Here is a 22,994-nt window from a genome sequence, read left to right on the forward strand (position 1 = left end):
AGTTGTTCATGCCTAGAGAGGGCATTTCTTTTTCTCTTTTCTCTACTTTCGCTACTACTCTACTTTTCTACTTTTATTGTAGGGCACGCTCTACTTTAAAAGCTGATAAGTTGCAATGTGACTTGTAACTATCTCCCAGACAAGTGTTCAGGACACTAAGAACCTCCACAGACACTGCAATTCCATGGAGCAATCCCATTCCGAGTGATGTCTCAAACTCGCACATGTTTTCAGCAGTTTCGAAGAGCGGTGCAGCGTCAGGCTGTTTCTTGGCTGACGTTAATCGTCCCGGAACAGCAGTAACCTTTATCCCACGACTGATGAAGGAGACACCTTCCTCAGTGTCGTGCCCTTCCTTTATCACCTCAACAACAGATAACGCTTGCACGCGACACTTATATTCTCCCCCGCCCTTGACAGAGGGGTTCTTTCTGCCGGAGAGACGTTTCCTTCACATTTTGGTAATCGTCCCCCGGCTTCTTCCGCCCTACCACGGGACCCACACTTTCGGGACGCCAAACAGCAACCCGGTGTGGAAGCCGAGGCCACTCGAGGCATGCAGCACTACAGCTACACAATACCACGCACGCAAGCCGTCACAAGGACGTGTGGTAGGGGGTGGTAGGTTACCAGCCATTCTACATGTATACCTTATATTTCCTCATGCAACTTGGCATCCCGCGATCCACAAAAGACCGCGTGGAAAGGGGATGACCGAACACCAATTCTGCAACATGCCTCCATATATTACGAGTATGGCATAGCTAAAATCTATTCATATGCCTACAAAAAGAGGAGAAAAAAATACATTAAAAAAGGGAAGGCAGATATGCATTTTATATCTTAGTACCGGTTAATATTCTACACATTCCTAACGGACATTTCAAAATACAATACCCTTTACATACATTCAACTACACCCCACCTGGCACAAGGGCGCACGACGGGGGGCGTTAGGACGACAGATCCATCACAAGCAGAAGATTCACAGATAGGGTAATAATTCTTTTCTTTTTGGTTATCATTACGTTACATGGTTTTTGTAATCCACAAATTAATTACTAATATAAATAAAAGAAGAAAATTTCAATCAGTCAAGGGAAACTATTAACGATTCAAATAGCTAAACACCACTACATCCGCCTAATACAGCGACAAATTATTATTATTAAGTAATCTAGCGATCAAGGTAGGTTTTAAATGGGCCCGACAACAAAAAAAAATATTTTATTACTCCTAACAAAACACATTCCAGCAACCTATTCTACATTAAGTTCCTCTTCATCTCTATGTACTTCCTCCTTCCCTTTATGCCATCCAATATCCCTATCCTATTCCTTTCCTTTCCTCTTTTGCCTAACATTCTAACCTCTATTACAGTCTTCAGCATCCCACTACCGATCAATATCCTTTACATCCATTTTTCCCACCTCCATAGAATTTCTCCCAACAAACCCCTCTCTTTGCCCACCAGACCAAGTACTTTCTCATTTGTTTTGTTGTCGGTCCATATCACCTCCATTCTTCTCCACACCCACATTTCAAAAGCCTCCAGTCTACGTCTATCCTCCTGCTTCAATGACCACGTTTCCGCGCCGTACATAGCTACGCTCCATATCAAAGTTTTTACGAGTCTTTTCTTAACATCCTTACTCAACGTTCATGTCATCAACTCCCTCCTCTTAGTGAAAGCCTCTTTGCCTAGCGCAATTCTTCTCCTTACGTCCCTACTACTTTGACCGTGTTGGTCCAAAACATTACCGAGATACGTAAACTGTTCTACCTGCTCTAGTTTTTGCCCTCCTACTTTAATGTTAAGCTTAGCCTTTTTCTTTCTAGAAAATCGCATAACCTTTGTTTTATTAATATTGATTCTCATCCCATACCTGTCACACTGAATTTCCAATTCACTCAGCAATGCTTGCAGCCCCTTGGCTGACTGACAAACTAAAGCTTGGTCATCAGCAAACCTAATTGATTTCACGAATTCCCCGCCCACTTTCATTCCTACCTCCAGTTCTTCCCATGCCTCTTTAATCATTTCCTCTGCATACAGGTTGAACAGCAACAGTGATAATGGGCAACCCTGCCTTACACCTCTTCCTAACACTGCCCATCCGAACCCCCCGTTCGCCACCCGCACCTGAGCAGTCTGAGACATGTACAGGTTGCGGATTAGCCTCCTTTCCCTCCAATCTATGCCTATTTTCTGCAGAATTCTCATTAGTTTTTCCCAATTCACTCTATCAAACGCTTTTTCGAAATCTACGAAACAGGCAAATACCTCCTGGTTGTGTTCTATATTCCTCTCGATTAATAATCTCATTACTGCAATGGCATCACGGGTAACTCTCCCCTTCCTAAACCAAAACTGATCATCTCCTGAGTAAACATTTTCCCTACTCTCTATCCTTTTGTTTATGATCCTGAGAACAACTTTAGCTGCGTGGGATATCAAACTTATCGTCCTGTAGTCCTCAAATGATGTAGCCTTTACCTTTTTCGGAATAGGAACTAAAACTGATCTCACAAAGTCTTCCGGCCAGATTCCTTCCTCATAAATACTACGAATCAGCCCATTTAGCCTCTTCCTTCCACATTTTCCTAAACATTTCAATAGTTCCGCAGGAATGTTATCCACCCTCACGTCCTCATTTAGTTTCATCTCCCTTAATGCCCTTTCTATCTCATTCTCGAGTATGCCTGGACCTAAGCTATCGTCCTCTGCGTCATGTTCCTTTTCTATGTCTAACCTTGTTTTCCTTAGCTCTTCACCATACAATTCTTCTATATACCCCTTCCATCTCTCTTGGATCTTTTCCGGATCAACTATTATCTTACCCGACTTATCTCTAGCTGTAAGCACAGATCTTCCCATCTTACATCCCGATAGGGATTTAACCTTTCTGTACAGCGCACCCATTTCACGCTTCCTCTGTAAACTTTCCATATCCTCGCTAAACACTCTCAAATTCTGCTTTACATTGAACGATTCTTCTAATCCAAATTCATACTTATTTCTTGCATGTCATCATGCGCAATCTTAACCTCCCTCCACCTCTCCTACTTAACCTTCTCTTGTTAATATCGTAATCTCCAATATTTCTTTATTGTGACCAGCAGTCATTTTCCCCATATTCTTATAAACTTTCCCGCTGGCCTTCTCAGATGATCTCTAGCAAACTGGAGTTTTTTTTTCTTCCCTGCCCATTTGCTCCATTCTTTATTGCCTCCTCTTCGACCGGCGAATGACTTCGTCGTTGAGCGACCAAGTTTGTGACCCTCCTTGTAAAACTTTTCACAAGTCTATCCTCAATATATATGCTCACCTTCCATGTAATTAAATTAATTCTGCTTTTGAAAGTTTTAGTTTTAAACATAATTCCATAATCAATGTTCTTACTACTTCGTCGGTTGTTTTCTGAAGATTTGCTGCATGTATGAAATATTCTATCTCTTATTTTTGTCCCGCAGAGTTAATGTTTATCTATGCCCCTCCATTTCACGAGAAAATTATTAGCTGTGTTGTTTCTTTGATTTTCATCACATATTTCTACATCTACATAATACCATACAAGCCGCCGCAAGGGCGTGTGGCGGGGGTGTTAGGTCATCAGGCATGCATGCAAAATTCCAATCATTTCCATTGCACTTGTTCTACAATGCGCTGGGGAATTATTAAAACCCCTTGAGGGACAGGCTAAGTTTTGATCATCGGAAAACCTGAGTTGTTCAATTTCTAAACTACGTACTTTCATTCCCTCCCATGCCCCTCTTCCCACACTATGTCATAATAGTATATTAAAAAATCATTCTCAAACAACAAAATATCAGCATAAGCCAGTGGAATACTTTGGTTTTCCTGCAGATATTTTTTGATGTTCCACAAATATTTCCACATCCGTTGACCTCGCCCAGGCCATCCATTCCCCGAGGTGGTGCAAGAGAGGCAATTGCAAAAGGACTTGGGCGAGAGACGAGGAGGGGAGTTCTGCAGCAGGTGACGATCATGAAACTCCGCGCTCTCCCCTCCCACTTGCTTAGGCTTGCATCTCTTGCTTTCATCGCTCTCCCTCTTTCCAAATGTTTTCGCCTTCGCGGCCCTCGCAGGAAGATGCTGGGTGAGAGGGCATCGGGTACTTGCGCGGGCACCATGCCGTGGTGCACGGATGTCCTCGGAGTCCCACTTTCGCCTACCCCTCCATCCACATTTCCTACGACACGCCGCGTGCACCCGCACTGTTGTGGTGCAGGCGCTTTCACCCCGGCGAGCATCAGAACTTTTGAAGCGTTGCGCCCTTTGGGGGCGGGGAGGGGTGGGAGGGGGTGGGAGGGCAAGAAGAAAGGTGGGAGAGGGGGAGGGAGTGCACCCGGTCCTGTGTGCGTGCCCAGGGGAGAGGGGGGGTTCAAAATGTTCTGCGTGTGGGGAGGGGGATGGGGTGGAAGGGAGGGGGAAATAAGGGGGGGAGGGGGGAGAGCCGAGGGAATAGATTAAGTTCACGGGTCGAGTGGGAAAATTAATGTAGAGAGATAAAGAAGCGGTGGGAGAAGAAGAAACACGGCCTTAAATACTTTTTAAAACGGAAGATGGATGGCTTGAAAAACGGAAGGATACGTCTTCTGCGTCCGGAGCAATTAAGAGTGCTGTCACGAGGGGGAAAAATTTTTACGAATCCGAGATCTCCGAGAAGAGAGAGAGGGAAGGAGTGTAGACAAGCTGTTTAAAACACGCTATTTCATTAATTCGGAGGGCACATCTCAAGCGTTGAAAATAGCGCGCATGCATCACAATCCGTTGGGCACGACTCCAAGTGGACGATCCCTTAAGAAATCAACCCCGAACGACGACACGCAAGCACGTAAAGAATACACATTTTTTGGGGATAATGAGAAGGTTTAACAAACTTAATCTGCTCGATCTCTCATTTCTGCAATATACTCCTAAATTTACCCTTAGAGCAGTCAAGTTGGATTAGGAAGCAGTTGAAAATTCATCAAGTCTCTCGCTTTCTCACTTCTTTTTAATTTCATCGCCGCTTGCCGCGCGCCCCAAATCGCTGCGTTCACAAAACGCTCGGATGCGCTAGCTCCCAAATTCATTTTTTGACTTTTTAAGACGCAGAAAAAACTTGCGCGCGCGAGTGGGGGTCGCAAATCTAGTTTGTATGTTACTGTACGCAAGTGCCCATAACCATGAAAGGTAAATATTTCAGTAATTACTGGATTGTTCTAAGAACTTTGGAAGAATAAAAATGGAGCTATTCATCCGAGGTAACGGCGCAACCAAAAATGGAAAAGAAATAATAAAATCAAATTGAAAAGAAAATAAATGACCATAGATAGACCACTGCAGGTGCATAAATTTGAACAAGAATGATATTTATTTCATTTAACTCGATAAATTTTTTCCAAAAATTAAATTAAATTATTCAATAATTTGCTATTATTACATAATTTTGCGTGATATTTGGATGACACACGCACTGCGATATCGCTCAACTTTAACTCACTCTTTCTCAAGCTGTGGTAGATCATTAAGGAATTCAGCGAAAACCCTTGTTCGGGAACTATAAAAACTCAAAGAGTGAATCAACCAAAATCGAAAACTTGTGGGCCACCGAACACATCTTTAACGAAATATACTTGAATACTTGCCCCAATGAGCATCACCCAAACGTTACCCATTGTTAGAAAATGCAAGTATATATTTTAAAATGCGTTATTACTATGGATCGTATCAGTTTCAAAGTGACTGACCATAGACAATACAAATTCACTGCCAGCTTCGTGATCTTTTTCCATCCAATTCAACGTTGACAATTTGTAACACTGCCCAGGGAAACTATGTTGATCCTTACGTTCCCTAGCTTTTTCAGATCAAAACCACAATTTTGTCCAAGCATAGTTTGCAATAGCATCAAACTCAAAACTAATTTCGAGTGGTAAAATAGCATGTCATTCTTATTAAAATCTATCGCGCCTATTGTAAAATATTGGGATACTTTCCACCGATCTCATACTTCCCATAACCACGAACCCTTCCACGCTCTCTCTCTCCTCCATTGGACAATCACGCAAGCAATAGAGGACATAGATCTCGAGACGAATACGTTTTGCTGTTGCACGTAATATATACCTGCTGACGGAAAAATTTATTTATCTGGGAATCTATCACGATAAGGTTTCTAAAGCCTTTGTGAAACTCATATCTGGTCCCACCGAATCAGATATTTCCTCGGCCGAGGAAAAACTGTAGTTCCTTGATAGCCGATTAGCACGCATCTGTGACACATAAAAATAGATGATTTTCTAATATTTACCGAGAGAATCAAGATATATGATTTCGCAAACGTATGATAAAGGGTTTCGCAAAGATACTACTACGCAGCCATTTAATCTACATAAAAAACGAATAGCGTTTAAAAAAATTAATTCCCTAAACCTCCTCCGCGGTTTTTTCCCCGCTCTTCACCTATCTGTTATGCTCGGCCATTGGCGAAAATACGATTCACGCCCCAGAATGCCCGGATTCCTCCGTGTCCTTATTTATGACGTGGCATTTCTGAGGGGGAAAATCAAATTACATGCTTCAAGTTCACCAAAGGGTTTATTCGCCTCTTCCTTTCATGGACTCTCTCATCCAACCGCTTGGACACACAACTTCGTGTGCTACCCTGCACGCTTGCGCTCCACTCTATTCAATTTCCTCGGGAAAAATCTCCACCAATCGCGTCTTCCCGTGGGTGGTCGCCCAGGGCGGGATTTATTTCATCGATTTTTAGCGCTTTCAAATTAAAATCGTGTCATGACAGCTTTTTTTTCTCCTCAGGAAAAGCAAACCTAGCGTGAAATTGAGTGCCTAAATCTTTCGTGTGGCTACGTCTTCGTCGGAAGGGAAGGCATCTCTCTTGAATCTTCACTCGAAAATACTTTTTTATTTTCAAACTGCTTTTTTATGGTGTTGTTTCTGGGTCAATGATTTTCATTTATCAATGGTCAACGGATCAACGATAAATAGCTCCGGTTGGTGAGGTTTTTCATAAATTAGACAGCTCAATGTATTCATTACCAAAATTCAATAGCCTATTTTGAACACCGAAATATTAATTATTTCCTTGGAAATTTTTCCTGCTTTTATTACAAAGTTCACATCACGGTTTTATTTATATGCACTGCAAGAGCGAACGCAGAAAAAATGCAACAGTTGCCTTAAGAAAGAAAAATAAGGTCATTATGATGCTATGCAAGTTATTCGCTCATGTCACATTGCAATTCCTTTCTTTTTAATGTCACAAAACAAATGTAATTTCCTAATCCAATTCATTTCTGATAAAGGGACTTTGAAATTTACAATCGTGGCCGATGTTCAATTGGGAGTCCAAACTTAAATGCAATTTAAGAGGTGATTGTCTACGAAGCAAAAGAATGATGAGGGTGGAAAAAGAAACGCTGCACTTCCACATAAAAATGTAATACTTCACACGACCATGGTTTCGATGCTTCGCATCATCACCTGATGATGATGCACTTAACTCTTAATTGTGGAAGTATTAACTCTTATTGTGGAAGTGTAAAGTTTCTTTTTTACCTTCATAATGAAGGAATTCCACAAAGTCTAGCTAGAAATTGTTATGTTTGCCAAGCAAAAGAATGTTTGCCGTTTCATGAATACGAATACACCATGCCAAGGTGGAATCACCAATGGAATCAAAAATGTTGAAATTCTTTGAGGTAAGGGTATCGGCGCGAATGGGAAATAAGAATGAAATTAAATTAAATAAATTTTAGGTATTGAAATGATTCTCTAATGAAGGTGATTGATTATTTTTTACTACGGCTAACGGGCAATCTAAAGCAATAAGTTAGCTATGATTCTGCAATAAGAACCAGCGAGGCGTGGCCTCACCGAGTAGGCCAGTTGAAAATCCTTCTGGATGCCAGACGAGTTAATTTCCGTTTCGTCAGCGATGATGTATGTTCGCATTTATCTTTATTCCGCAATAATTTCGCATGATGACTAAAACTCTCATCTTCGCTTTTTTATTTGAATGAGTGTTTTAAGAACACCTGCCATCACCACTCGGATTCAGTGTTGGGCCTCCTCCTCCCGGCTACTTCGACCAAAGTTCTTCACTGGATCTTGTGGAGACACAATTCTTATGCCTCTCTCTTTTTGCCAAGGATGCATTAAGTTGGGCATTCCAAGAAAATATTAATCAACCATCACCATCAAAATATTAATTTTAGAGAAATGTGAACATCAAAGTCTTGAAAGGAAAAGTGGAGTACAAGGCCCACGGAATATCTACAACTACATTCACACCACGAAAGTTTGCTAGGTCACCAGCCATTCACGTCCAAACGTTAGTTCATGAACGCATTTGAAAAGATACGTACTCAAGTACACTGACGCTTGTTCACACACACACACGCACACGCCTAGACACATGATGTAAAACGGAATTGGTGGGACTAAATGGGATTGGTGGAGCTTTGGTCCTCAAATTAAATGTACTCGGGTGGTTGGTTTACATACGATTATGTGCCGTGAGAGAGAAGAATGAGTAAGCACTTGAAACTGTCCACGAAGATGTCTCTCCTACCCCTATTTAATTTCGGCAGTAAAATGTACTAATATAATTCGGTGCCATGATAATTCCCTCGGTGTTACTAGCAAACTCGATTGTTATCTATAAAGCCTATCTGGTCTGCACTTTTATATAAAGCCTATAAGTAAAAGCCTTATAGTCTGGTCTGCACTTTTCGTGAATCAAATTCAAATTTCGTCAACCGACTCCCAATCTCGTAATCCCTCCAACATATCCGTAATTCACATTACCTTCACTTAGCAATTCTTACCCAATCCGGTGGAAATATGTTGTAAAATTTCCCTTCAAAAATTCTCAAATAGAGTTTTTTCCCATGAATCCACTTTGACCTACCTTTCCATTATTTTTTCATTAATTTTCTTACGACCCGTCCAATGCAGACTTGCCTCTTTAAGGCTCACCCGCATATTTTTCTGATGTGTATGCCCCATGAAAGGTTTGATAAAGGAGTAACACCCAAATATTTGACTATTCTGACATAGTCAATTCGATTTTAAATATCTCGATAGCTGGGATGATATCGATGAACTAAGCTGGAGATTCTTATTTCCACTCACTACTCCTTCGTTTTTGGAGGATATATGAACCTGACACATGCAGAATCTTAAAACATGTCACTCCATATGCCTTCCTAATGGCTGATCATTCCCATGGGACTACCTCATCATGGTCTCTTGAGAAAGAACCAAGAAAAGGATTTCTTTCACTCATGCCGATGCAAGGGCACCGTCTCAACTTTGAAAAATTGAGAGATGTTCAAGGTTGTTTTATTTAAACTCAATGTTATATAATCCCTATGGTTACGCAGGTTGACAGATATTGTGAAGGGATGTTCCAACTTTCAATATTAGATGTTTTCGAAATTTGCCAATAGTTTCTCAAAAGATAAATTTGGTCTTTCTTAAATAGTTACTCATCCACCATTTTAAGATTCTTATTTTAGTTATTATTATATCGATAATTATTAATTTAATATTATCGATCGAATCAAATAAAATTATTAAAACTATTAACCTCCTTAAACTTAAAGATTTACTTAGAAATGTTTCTTTATGGTTAAAAAAAATCTGTAACTACAAACTAATCTGCCCTACTGATTGATGAAAATGTTGGTTATTGAGAATATTTATGGTTTCACTCACAATTTAACCATCCATGTTCACTTAAATACCCATGATCCTCGCGGCTAAATGGACACGTTAATTATTCAAATTCACTTGGCCTAGTTAACCGCACTGTTATGCTATTTTCCCTTTTCAAATCCGCGTACCCTCACCAAAAAATGCTTCCCATTGATTAGGAGTACGTACCTGCACACTCTTCACAAAAATATTAATTACTTAGCAGAAAAAATGAGTCATCCATTAGACTAGACATCACTCAAACGTGGAATCGTTCGATGGGGACTCACAAGGAGGGTTGGACACGCGGCGCCCTCCGCGCTTTCATTTGTCTCTCGCAGCGAAGCACTCCGTCCCGACCAAGTCTCTCCCCCGACCCCACGAAACCTCTTCATCTTGCTGCGCCCTCGCAACAACCGATCAACGATGATAGATCGCCTGCTTCAATCAAACCACTCACAAAATGGAAAATGCCAAAAAAAAAACAACAATAATAAAACGCATCCCGTAGAAAACACACCTTTTGGACGTCTCTGAAAACAGCCGCGGGGAGAGAGGCGGGAGGGGGGGAGGCCTTTGGGGAAGGGGCTGAGTCTTCCCTCCTAAACAATTTAAATGCGTGGCGCGACGATATCCACATTCGATAATGACGGATGATAAATCGATCGATCAATGCGATGGGCGGTTTGCCGAGTGGGGTCGGGTGGGGAGCGGAGACTGCAAGCGGTGGGACCTGCGCACTGGAGAGAAAAACGACTCAACCCGACGCAATCATAAACGCGCCTTAATCTCTATGGAGTGGTAGAGAAGGCAGGCGATTGGTGGGCGCGGCAGGAGGAGGGCCGAGGTGGTTCACCCGCGTTCAGGGTGCGGAGTACCTATCAAGGTGAAATGAGTCGCGTGGGCCTCTCTTCGACTCGACGATTTCCTGAGGCTCTCCTACCAAAATGTACCGCGAGAATTCCGAAATGAAAGAAATCTTCAGAAGGGGACGCGAAAACGTGGCATTTCATCTCAAAAAAAGCCATAACATTGAAAGTGAGAAACCTTTTTTGAGATGATTCTTGAAAGATGGAACAGGCTTTGAACATGTAATTTTCGTCTTCAATAGTAGTTTTAAATCCCAGAATTAGTTTGATGATGCAGCTAACCTGAAGACTTTCCTCTGTTCCAATGGCCCCTTCATCTATCTATTCACGCGCTCCTTGGCTATCATTTCTTTCATATGCTGTTCCACATATTAAAAGGGTAGTTGAGTATTTTTACTTTTTCGTTATTACCGTGCAATATGCCCACCACAATGTTCTTCAGCAAACTTTCCTGTCTCAACTTCCGGGCGATGACATTATTTTTTCGTTCATTCACTATTCTTTATTGATTCTAAAACTTATCCTAAAGTCTTTCCTCTCATTTTTTCTTCATTTTTCCTTTATATGATCGCTTTTTCCCAATCTTAAATTCTTTTCCGATGCCATTTTATGTGCCTCAAACAATTGGAATGCTCGCAGACCATTGACGTCTTGCCTAAGTATTGTCTAATTTTGAGGATTATGTTTGGCACCGTTATGTTTATTCATATTATTATTTCTTCTATTCCGCTAGCTATGGTCTTTTCATATTTTCCAACACTGGAGGAAATACATGGTTGGTACAAAAAGTATTAGGAAATTTTTCGGAAAATAAAGTTATTTCAGCAGATATCTCTACAATTCCTCAAAATTCTTCAAAACTACATCCCTTGAGCGTCGACACCTTTTTGCCAGCAGCTTTTCAACGACTCGGAGGCTCCCTGGTAGGCGGACTTAGGGTCCCATGGTGGTGTCCTTAACGGGAGGATATCATTTTAATAGGGATAAGGACCTATTTTTCGGGTGCCAAGTCGGGTAAGGAAATCGCCTAGATGCCAGTTCAAAAGGTCTTTGAAAGTAGACAGCAGTCGACTCTGCTCTTGGTCGTTCGTCGAGATCTTCGGGACGAATTTAACACAGATATTTCGAATCGCCAAGTTTTCAGTGATAATGGGGCATGCACTGTCGTCTTATCAATGCCAATACGATCTGCTATCATGTGCACACTAAACCGACGGTCTGAATTCAACACTTCACGCTCACGTCAGGGAAGAATTGTCACCGAGACTATTTCTGCACTCGAAACTGCTCGACCTCTATAACAGCCTTTTTCGGCCACCATCTGTTATTTTGTTTTGAATTTACAATTTTTTCTGATTGTGCTTATTCATTATATTCCATAAGTACACAGTGTCCTTTTCAGACCCCGCTTTGTTCCCCACTACAGCTATAACGTTGGCAAAAGATCGGATGTTGATTTCGTCCCTTAGATTTCATTAGATTATATTATATACTGGGCTATAGAATTTACTTTGACTTGATTAGCGCTTCTATGACGTATTTAATCATTCTTTGTCCATCTGTGCTCCCATCAATTGTCACCTTTAATCCACACTCTTTTTCAAAGGATTCATTCCAATTTCTGGAATATTGGCTTTTCCTCTCCTATTACGTACTTGGCAAATACTCTCTTCCTCAGTAGAGATCTTCATTTACATCTACATCTACATAATACCCCGCAAGCCGCCGCAAGGGTGTGTGGCGGGGGGTGTTAGGTCACCACCCGTAAAAAGGAACAATACCACATGTGAAAACAAGAACGTGAAAAACTACACCCGCAGCAGCGCACACACTCATGCAAAAAACCCTTCATTCAACGCTCATGCAAACATATATACCTTAAATCAAAAAACAACTGCACCCCAGGATGCAGCACGAAAGCCATCCAACAACACGCAAGCCAGGACACAACAAGCAAGACTGCGAAACTCCACCACCACATGAACATGGAATACAAAACACTCTCCACTCTGAGGAGAAAGTGAAAGGTAGGGAATGCGACCCAATGTCCCAGGTAATGGGCAGATCCCCCCGCGGAGATGGACGAGGGATTGCAGGGGGGACTTAAAAACAGATTAACACAATACTAATGAGGTAATTCGGAAAGAATGGGTTATGATAACAAAACACACGAGGTTGGTGAAAGAGGATGCAATTTAGAAGAACTAAAAAAGAACCCTAGACCCTTAGGGAGGCAAGTGGAATTTTTGCTATCTATAACCCAATGTCCACTCACTATCATAGTTACACGCACCACCTAGGCACCCACGGGTTCATTAACAATTTTAATCATGTATTCTCTGATAGATTGATCATTTAATCGATAGGTTGCTATAATACAGGACTTTGTTTATATCCTTCCCCAAATTGATTTCCTTCAAACGTGACAGTTCATCTATCTTACTTCCCTCTTAACTAGACCCGAGAAATTTTTCTTGGTATCCCTCGCGGGACGTTCTATTCTATTTTATCTTCTATTATGTTCCTAAAATGTACATTTTGTGCTTACTTTTACCCAATACATTTGATTTTTCTCATCAGAATAATGATAATGCCTTTACCTCTTCTGCTCTCGAGAATATAATCTCGCGCGCCACTTCAACTGCTCTTTGATAATTGTGATTTATTGTTCATCTACATCTACATCTACATAATACCCCGCAAGCCGCCGCAAGGGCGTGTGGCGGGGGGTGTTAGGTCACCAACCGTAAAAAAGAAAAATACCACATGCAAAAAAAACAACACGGAAAATTACACCCACAGCAGCGCACACACTCATGCAAAAATCCCTTCATCCAATACTCATGCAAACACATATACCGCAAAACAACTAAAAAACTGCACCCCATGATGCGGCACGAAAGCCATCCTACAACACGAAAGCCAGGACACAACAAGCAAGAAATTGAAACACCACATGAAAAAGCACCACGAAACACTCTGCCCCCAAAGAGTCTTTAAAAGGCAGGGAATGCGACCCAACGTAGCAGGTAGCAGGAATTTCCCCCCGCGGAGAGGGACGAGGGATTGAAAGGGAAACTTAAAAACAGATGAACAGAACATGAATGAGGTCATTCGGGAAGAATGTGTTAATATAACAAAACACATAAGGTTAGTGGAAGAGCATGCGTTTAAATACAACTAATTATTTTTTAGACGCTGAGGGTGGCAAGTGGAATTTTTGCTATCTATAACCCTGCAGTTGCTATCCCGTATTGTCCGTGGGAAGAAGGAGTCCTTGAGTCGGCTAGTTCTGGCATCTATTTCCCGAATTTTATATGCATGATCCAAGCGACCAATGTATGTAGGAGTACGAATAATTTGCGAGACCTCGGTGCTGAAACATGCGGATCTAAATTTATTTAATAATTTCAATCTTGCATTGAATCGTCTCTCAGCCAATGATTCCCACCCCAAATCCATGAGCATTTCGGTGACGCTTTGCGTTTTATCGTAGGAATTTTTTACAAAACGGGCTGCCCGGCGTTGAACCTTCTCAACTTCCCGAATGAGGCCTTTTTCACTCGGATCCCAGTTCAAGGAGTAACTACCGCTCAAGAGATTGAGAATCTAGGAGGTTCTGATAAAACCGCAGGTTTGCGGAGCGAGCACTAGCTGGAATGAGTTGAAGGTGGATATAGTTCAAAATAAACTGATCGACATTCGGCAGCCCATTGCGCAGATTTGTCTGGTCCATCTCGGATAAAGGAGGAGGTGGTAATACAATGAAAAATATTAAAAAATATAAAGAGAAGGGAGTTTTCTTTCAGGTTTCTTTCTCCAAAACGAATAATTTGTGTGCATATATTACGTTCCCGCGAAGTTCTCTCCCCTGCATGAATTCTAAACTCGCCAGCGCCCGGGCCAACCATCCCTCACGGCGCATCGCGCGTTTAAGGCACGCGTGCCTATCGAGTTTTCTCCATCCACCCCACTTGTTTTCCCTACAACGTGACGCAATCAGCCTGGCTGACGCGATGAGTCTGTGCGTAGCCAAGCCGGCCAATGGAATGCTCTGTGTTGCTCGATTGGACTGCGGACTGGGTGGATGGATGCAGGACAAGAGGGTTGAGCCTCTCTGCCGGGAGGGAGGAATCCGGCCGCCAGCGGGGGTGGGAGGGAATGCGTGCGATGGGGAGGAAGGGGGCGAGCGCGGGAAGCGCACTCCATTCACCGGAGGAGGAGGAGGGGGGCGGAGAGGGGGGGAGGGGTGTGCCTTTTGTTATTTAATAAGAGGTCTCAATTTCCGAGGCTGGACGTCCCCCCTCCTTCCCCAAAGGGCAGCGGGAGAGGCGTTACGAGGAGGGGGGGGGGCAGCGAGACAATCGGGGGTGGCCCCCAAGAAGAGGAGGCCAGGGACCACGGCATACCCGATTAGCATCGCTCCCGCCCGGCGAAATAGATTGTGAGCATGAGGGTTCGCCGTGGGGAAGTGGGTGAGTGGGGGGGGGTAGGGGGCGGGGGTTTTTCAGGTGGGGAGGAAAATTGGTGCGCTGCAGGGCAACCCGAGAAGGAGCGGTAATATTGGGTCATACTACCTGGAAATCATCGTAAAGGTTCCTTCGCCGAAGGCGCGATGGGAGAGGATTGACGTACAATAACGCTACCCAAAACACATCGTGCACCACTGCCACGAGCACCGTGATCTATTCTGTTTTTCCCGTAGTCGGCAATACGCCTCGGATTATTATGAGAACATAGAGGTTACCTAATAAGTGAGAGGGAGGGGGATACACAGGGGTCTAGCGAATCCCAAACAACCCCCCTATTTGGAGCGCATGCGAGAATATGAATGGAAAAATTAAACAAATTTGAAACTACAACGATAAAATTTATCGTGATATCAATTCCCAAACCAAGATGAACAGGATACTTTGTAAAAGAGTAAGTTTATGCAAACACAAGCGCCAGTAAAGCACCATATTTGGGCATTTTGTTTCGAATTCAGTTCATGGTGGATCTTCGTCAAGTGGATCTTTGGTGGATCTTTGACAAGTGATCTACATCTACATAATACTCTGCAAGCCGCCGCAAGGGCGTGTGGCGGGGGTTGCTAGATCACCAACCGTAAAATGGAACAAATAAGGGTGATAAGGGTTAGTGTTCTTGAGTAAGGAAATTTATAAAATACGGAAACACAACACGAGTGTAGGTAATAAGGACATCATATTCATCCTTAAAGAGATAGGATCCTTTACGATTGTGGGAATGGAGCCTTGTCCTATGGTCCCGTCGATTTTAATTTTCGACGTTTCCTCCTTGCCGTCATCATTTGATATTATCTATGAATGATTTTCTTGCCGCTTTGTATTCCTCTCCATTAATAATATATTTCCCATCCAGGTGCAGTCTCACCTTACCCCTCAACGTAAGTATCCCCTTAAATAGGAGCTTTCAATTGGTCGCAGGAGTTTCGTCGGGGAAGTCTTCCGTGCCTGCACAATACGACGCAATAACCATCTGCATTGGCAATGTTACCTTGTTATCTCATATAACGTATGGCCACATAAAATAAAGATGTTTATGATATTTTGCGAAATGAATTCTGTTTTTGCGTAATCCATCCAGAAAAAATACTACACTTCTTTCAAAGTATTCTACTGCGAAGGAATTTTCTAATTATATTGACCTTTCATTTTTTAATTTCAAAATGACAACTGACATTTAATGGAAATAGACACTATTAGGTTTAAAAAATATATTGAGCATTAATTACACCATAATGCAAAGAGTTTCAACCACTGAAATCGTAGTTAAAGCATACACTGCTTTTTTGGATAGTTGTTTCAAAAAAAGTATCACGCCTACGGATTTTTTTTAAATTTTATGCATAGAAAAAACGTAAGCAAATTGGTAAATGACAATGCAATGGAGGTTATTTTTAAACCTATATACCTGATTATTATTAGATGTACAAGCAATTCAATTGTTAATTATAATCTATAAAATTAAAAGTACGGTTGGTCATAGTTAGTTGCTCCATGTATTATTAAATCACAATATCTTTTTATCCCTACAGAGAATTTTTATATCCATACTGGTCAAAAAATACTTAGAACAACGCGAATGATCTCAAAGAGATATTTTAAAGCATCAGAATGTATGCCGAGAGAATTCTCAGAGAAACAGCTTTGAAATGATGCAAGTTTTTACTGAATAAAAAGCGTCAAAATCGCGGCTTCTTACGAGACGACTTGGTTCTCCCCGATGAATTCTGCGCTTACGCTCCGGGCAAACGCGTCACGCTCTGCCCCGTTCCACTTCGATCGCATGAAAATCCAACGCAGCACCTCTGCTCCCCCGGGGGGCGGCATCGCACGCACACCCAGTGACACCGCTCGGCACACAATGGCAAACGAAGAAGACGCCGGAGTCGAGGATCTGCGCTTCCGACTCGCCCCTTTCCCCGCGAGCACACTTGAAAACGGCCATCTTGGCGGCGATTAGAGTGCACCTTGGGTGAGAGGGCCTCCCCGCCCGCCGCTCATATTTGGCGAGGGAAATTGAAAGTGGAAAAAGAGGAGAAAATGGGACGGGAGCGGAGGAAGGAACCCACCCCACCCCACCCATCTCCCGCTCCTTCGTGTGAGTGAAACGGAAAATCCGATTACGGGGAGATTGTGCGAGAGATGGTTACGACTCCAAGACCTCGTTAATGAATGAGGGGAGGGCAGCAAGGCTTCTGCGCTCAGCCAAGTGTCTTTCCTCTTATTGGGGAGGTGGAGTGGGGGAGGGAGCTGGGGAGGAGGCTTCCCTCAACACCCCTTCATTATGACTCTAGTCTTCAGGGTTGCCAACCGTACGCGGGTACCGTTTTAAGGGCTTTTCATTTCCACCCAAAATTTGAAAAATGCCTAGAAAGGTACTCAGCATTATTTGAATTCAATGTGTACAATTCCCCCTTTTTACTTTCATTCCAAGCTATCATAATCAAGTGGTTTTGAAGAGTGGAGATTCATAGCGACGCTATCATGTACTTGCGTCATGAATCATACTAGAAAGAAATCGAAGTCAAAATAGAAAGAGTGGAGACATTCGAATTACAAGATTGAACGCTGCCTAGATAACCAGTACTTTCATGTAATTGTGCATGTTAGTTGCTAGTATATGTATTTGAATGTGTGTAGGTGAAAATAAGTATTTCACATCCCCTCCATAATCCAAGATAAATGCGCAGTTTTGAAATTTTGGAACAAAGGAAGCGAGGAACAGGATATAAACTACAAAATAGAGGGTTCAGTATTAACTACGGCAAATCAAGTTAAATATTTGGGGGTTGTTCTAACACCACGCCTTTCATGGGGAGCACATATCAGGACAATATGCGGATCAGCTTTAAAGAAACTTGGCTTCATAAAACGGGTGGTGGGGAAATGTAATGAAAAAGTTAAAGAGAGGTGTTATTTTGCTCTAGTTACACCTCATTTGGAATATGCCGCAAGTGTTTGGGATCCGTGGGAGAAAATTTGGCAAAAAGAATTAGATAAAGTCCAGAGAAAATCCGCTAGATTCGTTAAAAATTGTTATGATAAGAACACAAGTGTGACAGGTCTCTTAGGGGATTTTGGCTGGGAACCACTTGAAGTACGGAGAGAACAAGCGAGGCTTAGACTTTTAGAAAGGTTCAGAACAAATGAGTTTAACTATGACACTGAAGGAATATAATGGCTCCACACTACTTAGGTAGATCAGACCACAAAGATAAACTAAGGGAGATAGATTCCAGGACAGATAGGTACAAATACTCATTCTTTCCCCGAACAATCAGAAATCATAATAGTAAGAAACCGAAGTAACTTTATAAATATTGAAAACACTGAATTTACTAGTCGGAGCAAAGTTAAACACTGCAAAGCTGTAGGTATACTTTCAGGTGCATGTGTATGTTAGTTGGTAGTTTGAGTGTTTGCATGTGTGTGGGGTGTAAGTGTTCATGCATTAATGTATACCATGTTTTTTTGTGGATATATGATTTTGTGGTTATTGCATGCGGTTTTTTTTTCTTTTTCTTTTCTAAATTACGGGTGGTGTCCTAACTCCCCCCGCCACACGCCCTTGCGGCGGCTTGCGGGGTATTAAGTAGATGTAGATCCCTTTCGGCGGCTTCTGGGTATCGTGTACATGTAGATGTTTACAGTGATGAAAACACGTCTCCATTTACGCTAATATTTTGTAGGGCTTGCCACTTTTGAGGCATTTCAACATATTCAAGTGAGTGCCAAATTTTTTCGCGGGAATTGGTATACTAAATCACACTGAGTGAGTTTCAGGAGCCATTGTATAGGGCTGCGTAGCTTTTCGCGGCGGTGGTTTGAAGTATTCTGCATTGTATAGGTTTTATTTCCACTTAATATTTTACATTTCACTGATTCCTTCCGACGCTGTGTATGCTATTCTACATATGTATCATACCAACCCGGTACTCCCACACTTTCAACTACCCCCCCCCCCCGCCCTAATCCATCCCACAACATTTCCGGATAGAATCCTTAACCTCACCCCCTCTCCCCCCAGCATCTCATCGCCCGCATACGAATTGCGGGCCGGGGAAGTGCCTCACTTTACATGAGGGAACGCACCACTTATGGCCACATGGTGGGGTCAACCGGGGCAGCGCCACCTCTTCCCCTCCCCGTAATCCACAGAAACCTCGCGAAGGCGGAGTTGGAGTTGTTTCGGTGCTCGCGTCAACCATGGCACAGCCGAGCCTGTTGCACGGGAAACGAAGAGAGCGTGGCCAGAGTCCTCTCGAGCGCCCTTTCCCCCCTCCCAACACCGCTACGAACGCGAAATGACGCCGAGAGTCCCCACCCGCCTCGACGTCTCGTCGGGGATATTTCATCGAAATGAAGTAACTATTCTTTGATTGGCCGAAACGTGAAAAGATTTATTTACTTCGATCTACGCCATAGACCCACAGATTCGGAATGTCTCTAGAACTCTGGGAGTTCGCTTGTAAATGGTGAAATTGATCGAAACTAGTAGCCAAACAAAATTTTACAGGGCATGTTCGTCTCCCGTTCGGCACAAGAAAGGAACAGTATCTTAATTCATCATTCAGCCATATTCCTTTTTATGGAGACTGATTTTTTTATCTTCCTCTAAATGGTGAGAAACCTATTCCATAAAATTAAACTAAGTAAGCCTTTCATACTGCGTAGGAAAATCTGCCAAAAACAGAGATTCATGCCAAGAACTCCTTCATATATTCACAAAACACTCCTTAGAACAAATAGTTCAATCACCAACACGGGGCCAAAGCATACTAGACATCTTTGCGACTTCTATGCCCGAAATCATTACTAACATTGAAATAATAGACGGAATCAGTGACCATAAGGCTATTCTTGTGGAGTTAAAAACTAAGTTCGTCAAAATAAACAAAGAAAAGCGTAAAATATACCTATACAACAAGGCAAATTTTAACGGACTAAGAGAATATTTAAAGATAAAATTACCGGAATACAAGACAAAAACACTGACAACCAATACAGAGAACACTTGGAATTATTTCTTAAATATTTTACGCGAAGGAATGAAGACGTACATCCCGTCCAAACTCAAATGCGACAGTAAGGAACCTAGATGGTACAACGGGGAAGTCAAATCGGCATTAAGAAGGCAAAGAAAGCTACAGTCAAATTTCAAAAAGAGTTTAAAAAGTGACGATATAATTTATGTGAATACAACCAAACAGCTACTAAAAGAATGTCGTAGTAAGACGAAAAGTATTATGCGCACAGCACTACACTCTTTTAAATCTAAAATGCTAAGCGAATATCTTGAGGAAAATCCAAAGTCATTCTGGTCCTATGTTAGGGAAATACAGGGTAAACGTCCCACTGTTAATTCTTTGAAGACGGAAAATGGAGAAATTATTACAGATAGCGTGAAAAAGGCAAATATTTTAAACCATTTTTTCCAGAGCGTCTACAATAAAAACACAAACGCACCAAACGATCCTCCATACCCACCCGGGGAACACATGAGCGATCTTACACTGACCAAGCAGGGAATAGTACATCTGCTCCGTAGAATCAAAGCACACAAGGCACCTGGTCCGGAAGAAATACCTGCTAGAATATTAAAGGAATTAGCTAAAGACATTGCTCCGTTTTTACATATTGTTTTTCTAAAATCGATAGAAGAAGGCTCAGTGCCTCGCGACTGGAAGCTAGCCCATATAACTCCCATCTATAAAGGCGGCGATAGGGATAAACCAACCAATTACCGACCCATTTCTTTAACATCGATCTCTTGTAAAATATTGGAACACGTTATTGTCACTAACATTATGAAATTTCTTGATAGTAGGAAAATACTAATCCACAACCAGCACGCATTTAGGAAAAGCAGATCTTGCGAAACACAACTTGGTCTCTTCATTCACGATATACTTAGATCGGGAGAAAACAACACCCAAGTCGATGCAGTATTCCTGGATTTCAAAAAAGCCTTCGACAAAGTCCCACACAATAAATTGTTACATAAACTTAAATACTATGGGATCAATGAGAAAATAATTAATTGGATTAGAGACTTCTTGTCAAACCGCAAACAAATAGTAGTCATAGATGGGTTGTGCTCAACGGAGAGAGATGTTACTTCGGGCGTCCCCCAGGGAAGTGTAATAGGGCCTAAACATATGCCATGTTTTTTTTTTATATATGATTTTGTCGTTATTGCATGCGGTTTTTTTTTCTTTTTCTTTTCTAAATTATGGGTGGTGTCCTAGCACCCCCCGCCACACGCCCTTGCGGCGTATTAAGTAGATGTAGATGTAGATGAAGCCCAGGTACGGATTCTTACGCTAAAATTGATTTCTTCGGTTTCCCATATGGGTCGTGAACACATTTGCCGAGTGATGGGTTGGCAATGGCGCAGAGATCCAGTCCATCTGCCCCGCTCGCTCTCATTTTGGCCACGCTGCTGGTCCGGTCCGCACGCAGCAGACAGACAGGGGCGGGCGGTGCGCATCTAGCGGCGCCGACGCATTAGGGCCGAGGAGGCGGCGGCGGCGTCCCTGGGATAGCCCCAGAGACTGACCGCGCTCGCCCAGAGAGGGCCCCTACCGGACCGTTCCGCGTTTCAATTCAGGGAGATTTGTGTCAAGGATCGTGAAATGCGGTTCCGAAAGCGCGATGTAAGTTATTTTAGTCTCTTAATGGCTGCGTAATTTTCCGTCATTTATACCTTTGAAAAAACGAGAAAACTTAGTTTTCCCATTTGTTTTTCCGTGAATTTCCTCCAAAAAGGCGCTCTAGCGTCTTATTAGATGTGGGAAAAATAATTAATAATCCCTCCCTGAGTGTTTATAATTACCCATGGTTAAAGTCTTTTATTTTTGGTTTCATGTCCCGTAATTTCTCTTTATCTCTATCCTAAAATCCTTTCACGATCGAAAAGCCACAATATTTTTTACCATCCAATTTGATATGGTGGATAATTCCAGAAATGACTCCAAAACCCTTTCCCTGCGACTACAACTAAAGGTCTCTCTGCACCCTGAGAGTTATCGCAATCGCACTAAAAAGCAGTGAGTTATTAAAGGCGTCAGAAAATTAGACACTTTTTAATTGCCTCGCCAAAGTAATTATTGACAGCCATTATGTTATCTAATTGCTTCTTTTTCACACCAATGCTGTAATTCGACACGTTATAAACCCACTATATTTTTAATTTTTTTTCTCTTTGTGTGTACGCCAACTTTTTCAAAGGGTATTATTAAAATTCAGCGTTAATTCTTTTCAAAGGACAAGTAATTTCAAAGAATTGTAGAAGTCATATTTCTCTCTATACACAGTTTCTTAAGTCAATTTATAAGCAAGACGATACGTTGGAACTTACTGAACATTACTTTCGGATGTATTTAACTATTTTAATAACTTATTTACTTGAAATTTAACCACTTGGCTTTTCCACACTGATGTTTTTTATTTACTACCTAGATTTCGTTATGGTATAACCTAGGAAGTAAATGAAAAGATTTTCAATGAGGAAAAGCCAAGTTTAATTTCAATTTCAATATGGAGATTTTCCCCCAACTGACGCCAGGAACAGTTTTATGAATTCATTTACCTTTCGTCACAATGTCAGTCATTATATTAAACATTACTATTTTAAAAAAAAACTCATTTTCTACATTTAGAAATCCCGAAACTTAAGTTACTTAAACAAAAATTACACTTCACCAAAGAAAGTAATGCAAAATTGTATGTATTGCAAACCTACGCAGTGATCCATTACTAATGAGAAATCATTTTTATCAATTAGTGAGGTCCCCTTTACTATGCATGCCTTATATTTTCCCGGTAATTATTACTCCGACGCACGTATGCACTCTTACCTACGAGTAA

The sequence above is a fragment of the Hetaerina americana genome, unplaced genomic scaffold (genome assembly GCF_022747635.1).
Source record: "Hetaerina americana unplaced genomic scaffold, ioHetAmer1.1.p SCAF_54, whole genome shotgun sequence".
NCBI classification, from domain to species: Eukaryota; Metazoa; Arthropoda; class Insecta; order Odonata; family Calopterygidae; genus Hetaerina; species Hetaerina americana.